At 37.6% G+C, this 9,728-nt stretch overlaps 1 non-coding gene across 1 annotated transcript; it reads left to right on the top strand.

Moving 5' to 3' along the window:
• Positions 1 to 5,072: 5,072 nt before the first annotated feature.
• On the top strand, positions 5,073 to 5,179 carry LOC127810741 (small nucleolar RNA R71). The gene has a single exon (XR_008025551.1). It is a non-coding gene; the product is annotated as a small nucleolar RNA R71 (small nucleolar RNA).
• The last annotated feature ends 4,549 nt before the right edge of the window (positions 5,180 to 9,728 follow it).

The raw sequence follows: 9,728 nt of genomic DNA, 5'->3' as shown, positions 1-9,728 counted from the left end.
CGGCCCGCCTCCTAAAGCCTCTACCACGCATAGAGGATCCATGAAAGGGTCATTATTTGAGTGATATCGAACAATAACATAAACTAAAACTCACACAACTCTTTTAGAAACAGTCATTTTTTTTACATTACACAACACTTCATAATTGACTTTATATAATCATTCACAACTTGAGCCCACCTGGGCTTACATGACATACATCCATCTCAAAAACATAAAACATTAACCTTAACACAAGCACCATGACACCCAGGACCTAGTCTCGAGAGAACTTTGCACTTACTATCATTTGGATCCGAACCCCGCTGAACGAATCTGACAACTTAGACAAATCCCTGACCTAGAATGATAGAAAGCAAATGTGAGTCACAAGACTCAGCAAGCTCTAGAAAGGAGGGTTGTAGGTTAAAGACAGAGTTATTCCCATAACACCCCATGTAATTCATGTCAATGCAACGTCATATCATGCCATGTCCAATACCTGCCTTATTTCTAAATACATAAACATATAGTAAACTTCACATAAACGGTCCTTGGGGCCCACATAAAACACACACTAGCGCCCAAGTCCAAAATACAAACCTATCAGTAGCCCACTATAGGCTACCATAACATTAAACATAACCCGCTATTACCCTCTCATTCAACCATTAGCTCTTCCTGTCATACCATGCCTTTTTCCTGTCACTCATCATAACATCACATCACATCATGCCATCTTTCCAGTTACTCATCATAACACAACATCATAACCTATTGCGGTTGTGGGCCACTTCCACGGCATACGTTTCGTGGTAGGCCACACCAACCCATGGTCCACTACCACAGCGTATGATCCGTGGTGGGCGCCACCTATCACCCATACTCATAATTTAAAATCGCACATTCTCACAATGCAATGCAACAAATAGAAAATGCAATGGCTTTTGTAGTATAAACGTGATGACAAGACCCCCATAAACCAAGCATCAGGCCATGCTATGCCCACATAGGAATTCCCACATACGATGTGCTCTAAATGCACCGGCTCACCTAGAGAACCCAAGTTGGCTCTTAGACCAACTGGGTTATGCAAATGCTCACACATCCCATCACACACAAAGCATATCCCCCAAGTGAATGTAACCCAGTTTCTATGCAGCACATACATCATGATATGCGCAAACCAAGCCGAGAATCTGGCAATACCAGCTCTTTTGGCCCATCGAGCGCTTATTGCAACAGTCGATGACTGGCGCCCATAGATCCAACCATCAACCGCCACGACCCATGGTCGACAGTCAATGGCTTTGTACCCCATACCCTTAAGACACACATGATCAACATAATAATACCGTGCTCATTCTCATATCTTATCATGTTAATGAACCATTCACTTTTCTCATTAAACCCTTTAACATAAGCCCATAAATCATATCAACTTTTCTAAGAACCTAGCTCTTCAGGTTTGGCATCATTCCCAAGGAAAGCGGAGCAATACGAAGCCCCATAATGGAACGGAATGAATGACACCAAAACATCATTTACTTAACTCATTTAATCACCAATAGACCCATTATTAACATACAAGTTATGGAATGGTTGCCACGCTGATTATCATTATTAATGCATGGAACCGAGTCACGGTGAGGGAGGGAATAGAATATAAGAAATCACGGAGACTTTCATGAGAATTAAAGAACATGAGGAGAGGGTTAGGAGCTTGCCTTTGTTTGGTCGATTCTTACCTTTCTTACGCTCCCGCTATGAAGTAAAATGTTCTATAAGAAATAACAAGATTGCAGCTCCAGTTAATTAAATCTAACCACATACATTACATAATCCATCTGTATAAAATCTATAATTTAGATATATATAACTTTTAGTAATTTTACTCACTTACTGAGATATTTTAAACACCAAATAACTCCTGGATTCTCTAATTTCTCTTCCAATTTCTTCTATTTTTCCTTCCTTTCCTCAGCTTCCGTGTGCCTTCTCCTTTTTCTCCTTTATTTCACTCATTTCTCTTCCCTTTTCCTCTCTGTTTTCTTCCTTTATTTTTCCCAAATTGGGCTTCTGGAATGGCCAAATTGGCCTTAAAAATGACACAATGAAGGGAGCTTGGCAGCCAAGGAAAATTGGGTGCCCTCAGCGCACCATGTGGCGCGGCCAGCAGTTGCCACACAGCCACCCCCCTTCCCCAGAAATGACGTCATTTCAGAGGTCTCGTGAGCTAAAAAAATTCAGTGAAATCCCCTAGCGCACGCGAGCCTCAAACCCCTAACCTCAGCTTCCCCATGTGCGCCCGCGACCATCCGTGCTGTTGTCTCCTTCAATGCATATACGCACATTATTAAATTTAAAGAGACCCTCGATCCATTTTCTAAATTCGCACCACAGCCCCCAAACTTCTGGAATTCACACACACCCTCGTTTTGTAATTACATCAGCACCCTAAAACTTTTGAAAATCCCAACTACACCCCAATTTAATAATTTCATAAATACTCCAAAATAAGATAATTAATTACCTTAATTGCCTATTTCCTTAAAATAATATAAATTAATATTTTTTTTCTGAATTCTCCAAATATTCAATAATAATCTCAACACTGGTATTTATAATTATTATTTATCTCCAAATTCTGGGATGTTACATTGGGTGACTTGGAAAACAATTCCTCTTGGAATTGGGTATATTTATGAATCATTCTCATTTGTGCATTTGTGTGGAGATAAATTGGATTGAGGATTCACTAAGGGCATTTTGGTAAATTTTGAGTATAATTCCATGAGGGAATTAAATTATTGAAGATGGAAAAATAATTATAATTCATTTATGTGAGAAAGTAATTTATTTTTCCCAAAAATGGTGAATAAGTGTGGTGGTGACACATGGATGGCTTGGATTGAAGCTTGGAAGCCAAGGTGAGTATCTAAGGGTGACACTTGGCAAGTTCTTGTCCAAGAGAATGGAATGATTTATTTAAATCAAAAAGGAAAAAGAAATAGTCATTCTAGCATTTATGAGAGGAATGATTATGGAAGAATTAAAGAAATCCAAAAAGAAAATGGAAATTAGTCTCTTAAAATTGTGGAGATTTATTTAAATTGGAAAAGATTGAAATTGGTCTTTCGAAGGTTATTATTGAAATTAGTCAAGAATTAAATTAATTGAGAAATAGGATATTTTATGGAAAAGACAAAGTGATCCAAGGGTTGAGATTTATGAAGATAAAATGGTATGGGTTGTGTTTGTTTGTGTGGATGAGATTTAATCTCAAAAAGTAGATCCAATGGCTAGGATTGGATCTTGGAATTGAGAGATATAAAAAGGAAATTTCAAGAGAGGAATTGGAAGAAGTCTTCCAATAAGAAGGAAAGAAAAGAGAAGAAGAAAAAGGGAGGACGAAAAAGTAAGCATTCTTCCATGTTATGGTTTCTCTTTCTTTTGGTTTCTCTTTGAGTGGTGGCTTAGCCACTTCGTTTTTCTTAAGGTTTTCTTTGAGTAAGAAAGTAGCAAGGGGATTGGAGGCTATAAGGACTACTTCAAGTCCAAAGAGCTCTACAAGGTAAAGGATGTCCTCATGGGTGGCTAGCCATGCAAGCTTTGTAAGTATGTAATAAGAGATTTCATATGTTTGCAAGCATACATGCATTTGAGTACTAGTGGACCTTTGGCCATAAGGAGGACTAGAGTATGGGGAAATGGGGTAGGTTATTGCCTCAACCAAGGTGGGTGTGAGGGCAAAAAGACCAACCACATATGCATCACTTGCATTACATGAATATTTTTATTCTCATTTTTACATTGCATTGCACCCTTACTAAGCATTGTAGCTCATAAGGTTTTTACCTCACCTTGTGGGTCTCTCATGTGCCAAGAGAAGGGAAATGTTGGAAGCTTGAAGCTTTGGAAGCTTTAGTATGGACTTGTATTTTTTATTTTTTATGTATGTTATTTAAGCATCAAAAGGGTTGTGTAAGATTTATTTTGTATAATTATTATGCATTAAATTTGAAAAATTTGGGTTAAAAAGCCCATAGGAAAAAAAATGAGGTGGCAGCAGCCAGGGCCACCAGGGGGCCGCAGCAAGCCTGCGGGTAGGCACAACAGGCACAGGTGCTTGGGCTGGCACGGTCTGCGGCCAACACGTGCTGGTAGCGCACTGCTGGGCCCCATGCGGGCCTCGGGCACGCCAACAAGCCCCGCTGGCTAATTTTTTTTTAAATTCTAAAAATCTGAGTTTATTAGGCCATTTTGAAATAATTTTTAGGCTCGGAGGAATTTAAAGGGATTTTTAGGCTATTTTGGTGAAGAATTCTATTTTTGGGAAAAATATAGAGATGTGAGGAATTTCCCTTAGGCGTGGGAAAATAGCCCAATATTTTGGAAACCCGAGAGATCTTGGATATTTTCTTAATAGAAAATGAATAAATGAGTTTTCTCAAAAAGCGTGCAAGCTAAAGAATTTTGAGCAAACAAAATAAAAATTAAATTTTCCTCAAGAGTAAAAGCCAAACTAAGCAATACAACCTAAGATATCACCCAAGCCTAGGGTAGTCATCCTTGGGTCAATTCAGTTGAGCTGAAGAAGGATGACGCTCACTTAAGGTTTCTGGTTCCTTCCGCTGCAATGTTTTTCACATTCTCATAACTGATTCCTTGAGTGAAGCGAAGAGAAAGACAAAACCTAGTGCCTACCTAGGGCGTTTCCTGTTGAAACATAGTCCAACCCTTCTGGATCTAGTTGATGGGTGAACAATCTGGTTGATTATTCACTCGTGACACCCGTAGGTGGGAGCGGGGTGTTACAAGAGTTAATATTTAACTAGTCGATTTTCTTAAAAAGATTATCTACCTTTGCATTCAATGCTGTCATTGCATCAATGTCATGTACTCCAGCTGTTCTTCTTAGCATAAATCTTTCAGATGACCATTGATAGTTGTTGTTGGCCATCTCTTCAAGAAGGTTATAAGCTTCATCGATCTCTTTTCCCATTAAAGCTCCTCCTATAGTTGCATCAATAGTAATTATGGTGTTATGATTTAAACCATTATAAAATGTTTGAACCACTAACCACTTTGGAAGCCTATAATGAGGACATCTTCTTAACAACTCTTTAAACCATTCCCATGCTTCATATAAATTCTTCATGTCTACCTGCATGAAATTGGTTATATCATTCCTCATCTTTGCAGTTGTAAAGATTTAGAAAAAAAAATAATAATAATGATACATAATAGTATTAATAATTTAATTCTGAAAAAAATAATAATAAATAATAAATAAATAAAATCATAAAAAAATATAAATAAAAAAATATAAAAAGAAAAAGGGGAGGCGTGAGGGCAGCCCCCCTAGAAATCTGTTAACTCTCTCTCTCTCTCTCTCTCTCTCTCTCTCTCTCGGATCTGGGCGATTCTTGCGATTTGGCCATTTGATCTTCTATCCGACTTCACTTCCACCATTTAAGAGCCCCCGATCTACAAAAAGGTAAGCGTTTTGGTTTTATCTTGATGGTTTTTCTTGCTATTTCGAGGGTGTGTGTATTGGGATACGATGTAGGTTTTGGCCGATTGTTTAAGGTTAGATCTACGGAGATTTGACCTTTGGATTTGCTTGGTTTTGGGATATGATAGTCGGAATGCTTGAGGGTGTTGGATGGCGGTCTCGAATCATCAAAAATCGCCAGCCACAGTGGCCGACGACGTTGGCAATGGGTTTTGTTCTTTTGGCCAAAAATTTAATCTTAGATCTATGAAGATCTAGCCGTCCGATCTTTGTTATTTCGAGTATGATGGTCGCTTAGGTTTTATGCACCTCATGGTAGCCTCCGATTGTTAGAAAAAAAGGAAAAAAGAAAAGAAAAAAAAAAGGGCTTTTGGGGTTGGGCAGGTCGGGTTAGGTTTTAGCTTAAGATGGCGAGGCCCAATTGGGTTATAGGATGGCCCAATGTGTTGGACATGGCTTAACCCAGTTGTGGCAGCCCTTGGGTTGGCCCACTCAACTTGGTCTCCCTTCTTATCGATTTTCGTGAACCTAAGATGACTTGGTTAGGTTAGTCCTACTCAAGATATCGACGTCAGTCTAATTTTGGTTCTCCTTAGGTCTCTTGGAATTAGCAATGTGACTAGCGAGTCACTTTGTTGATTGAAGTTCTAAGGACGAAGCCCTATTAGATGACTCAAGGCCGAGCAAGACTAACCTCGAGTGCATTCTAAACTAGCCTATGATGATGACTTGGGTTTATCCCAAATCATAATTTCTGATGGATTCTGGGTTTATTCCAAATCCTAATTTCTGATGGATTCATTTTATTCTGAGGCTAACACATTACAAATCATTTCTTTTAATCCATTTATTAAATCACTAATTAATTAATTATTATATTTTTAAAAATTTTCCAATTGAGTTATAAATATAAATATATATGTATTTTGAAAAAGAGGAACCTTAAAAATATTATCTATATTAAAAGTAAACTAGTTTATGGGGAATATAGAAATATATATTTATATATTATTTTTATTGCAGCCTATAAGTGGGTGTGCAGTTCCACTATACACTTACGCGTAGCAGGAATGGCGAGGCATGATAACGTAGTCGATGGCTAAACTCGACGAATTCCATGGCGTCAAATTCAAATATTGTACAGGCCAAGGAATAAAATAACTGATTCAAGGTGTTAGGCAATAGTTAGGATTTTTGGTAATTTTTATTACGCCACTACTTTTATTATCCAAATGTGACCACCCCATTCTATTTATTATAGGCTTGGATTCCTAGGATTTTTCTCAATCTTCTCCCTAGACCCAGACTTGAGTCATCATTTCCTAGGCGAGTAGACAAGATATGTTATGTTTACCTTATTTTATGCACGTATATACTATTCCATGCATAACTTATACATGATTTTTATATGCGGATCATAGAAAAATACTTTTAAATGTTTCTAAATTGCATGAAATATTTTCATCCTACTAGGAGAGACATAAGCAGAAAGATACCCTAACTGATTTCTTGTCTTGAGAATGTGAAATATTGAATGATATGGTGTATTTTAGGCACCACATGAAATGATAAATGATTATAACTTATGCATAAAGTAAGGTATCATTTACATTATTATTAGAGGACTAACTAGTAGATTCCCTGGTGACTCACAACAGGAAAAGATCATGGTACTGTGAGGCTTGGCATGCAAAGGCCATGAGAGACACGGATAGTATGTTTCAGCACTGTTATCATGTGGGCTATGATGGTATTATAGTGTGATGATGATGTATATGCCAGTATATGTACTTGTGTGCATGTGTGTATAGGTGTTAGGCCAGTTTCTACTAGTGTGTCCTCAGATTCAGTGCATGCATAGGAAACTTAGGTGGTTAGGTGAACAACTTATGGGGGTTGTCTCTAGGCACCTATTTTTCCTACACTATGTTTTCGTTTGAACCTCAATTTATTTAAACTTATGATATATATTCTCGTTGTCCATATTATTGTAATATTATTGTATCCATGATATTCATCCTAGCATTTTTATTGCATACTCTCCTAGTGGGCATAACATACCTTATACTCGCGAGTCCATAAGACTCGCCCCTTTTTATTAAAATATTTTCAGGGAATTCTTCTTTTGAATATTGGTCCAGCAGATCTTCTGGTATGATGTCAGACCCCCTTTTGATTCCTGATGTGATATAGGATGCTCTATGGAGACGTACACATATTGTTGAGTCTGTTCTTTTGTCTTTCATTTTTGTGGTAAATAATTGTGCCAAAGGCCCGAGATATGGGACTGTACATGTATTTATGATAGCAGTGTGATGGATATTCATATTTTTGTACAACAGTTGTATATGAGATATTGAAATATTTTTTTGGAAAGTTAAAATGGTATTTTACTCCATGTTTATATATTTTGTCAATAGTGTTAATGCTTTTAGAAAATTGAGCTAGAGAAGAAGCTTACTAGTCCATGGTGGGGCCCATGGGCTTAGGGATTAGTGCCAGTCATGACTATTTAGAAATCGGGTCGTGACAGCAGTTTTCGCAAGTGGAAAGAATTTATTGAGAAATTTTTATGCCAAATCATCCCACATTGTAATGGACCCCATAGGCAAAGAGTTCAACCAACACTTAGCTTTATCTCTTAATGAAAAAGGAAATAGCCTAAGTCTAACTGCATCATTAGAGACACCATTTTGCTTAAAAGTATCACGAATCTCCAAAAAATTATTGTTGCGAAAAATCTCTATAAAATAGAAAAGGTTAGTGTAAAACAAATTGAACCAGATATAACCGAATGTAAAGAACACGAACAGAAAGTAAAAAACTCCCTATTAAATCGTTCAAGGCTCAAATATGAAGAGTCTGTTCACCATTTTGGTAATGCCAATGAATAGGAACCACAAGCCACAATGAAGACCCAAACTATAAGCCCAGAAAACCCCAAGAACTCTGGGCCGAACTCAATGAACCCTCTCTCACCCAAACGATCAAAGCGACACACAGTAGGTTACCACAAAAGGTAGATCAGTCACAAAGACAGAGGGTAGAAAGCACAAAGCCAAGAGAGAAAGCTTACCCGAAAAGGAGACCTAGGTCTCAAATATGTAGAGGTTTCAATCGGCATCGACAGATCGCCTATCGCACACACAAGGAAAGGCAGTCGAGTAAAGATCAACCAGCAAAGGCAAGAAGACCCAATCACAATCGGTTTGATATGGAAGGAGAGAGATAGCAATCGGCCAAGGAAGGAAGACATGAGAGAGAAGCTAGGGATCGACCGAGAAGGGGAAAAACACCAAGAGAATGGGCCGAACAAAGGCTTTTTATATGTGGGCTTATGGGCTAAGGGACAAAAGGGATTTTGGGCTCAGAACAGTGGGCTTCTCCTACTTGAGCAAATGGGCCAAGGCCCATTTCTCCTCCAAAGTGGGAATAGGGCTTGTGGCACGACTTCTAAAATGGGATGCTTAAAAGTGGTGACGGACTTGGGTTATTTAATTAGGGGCCGAAGCCTATGAAGATAAAATCCACCTGAAAAATCCTCACAGCCTTGGGCCTCATTCGGAGATTGTTAACAAATTGAGATTTAATCTCAAAATTATTTGCCCCTATGTATGTTCTGGTGATGCTGGACGATGTTCCTTGAATAGAAGGCGTAGCATAATCCCTTAAAGCTCTAGCTTGCCCATTCCTATTCTCCACAATTTCATCTCCTATGTTTTGTTGAGATGAACTTGCTTTTTCTTGCTCTCTTTTGATTTTCCTTAACTTCTTTGTTGTACATTCAATTTCTAAATTGAGAGGAACTTCAGTCTTATCAAAACATACCATACACCAATGCGACCTACAAAGAAGAAACATAATATCACAACGGTTAAAAACTTGATTTTTTAATTATTTTTTTATTTTCATTTTTTTTTTTTTTTGAAAACTCAAAAATGCAAATAAAAATACAGTAAAAGAGAACACAAAGATGAAGACAAACAACTAATTAAAAAAAATTAATGTCTAAACTAATATTCAACTTAATTAGTATTGATATTAATACTAATCCCCAACAACGACGCCAAAAACTTGTTAGGCTAATCCACAAGCGTACAAATCGCGTAAGTAATATAATGAATGAGTAGAGTGTCGATCCCACAAGGATTGGAGTAAGTACCAAAATTGGATTAACTTTAATATTATTTAAACTATAAAAAGAGATGAATTTGAATAAATTAAACTAATG

The sequence above is a fragment of the Diospyros lotus genome, chromosome 9 (genome assembly GCF_014633365.1).
Source record: "Diospyros lotus cultivar Yz01 chromosome 9, ASM1463336v1, whole genome shotgun sequence".
NCBI classification, from domain to species: domain Eukaryota; kingdom Viridiplantae; phylum Streptophyta; class Magnoliopsida; order Ericales; family Ebenaceae; genus Diospyros; species Diospyros lotus.
Note: the sequence above shows the minus strand (reverse complement) of the source record. Positions and strands in the feature narration are given on the sequence as shown.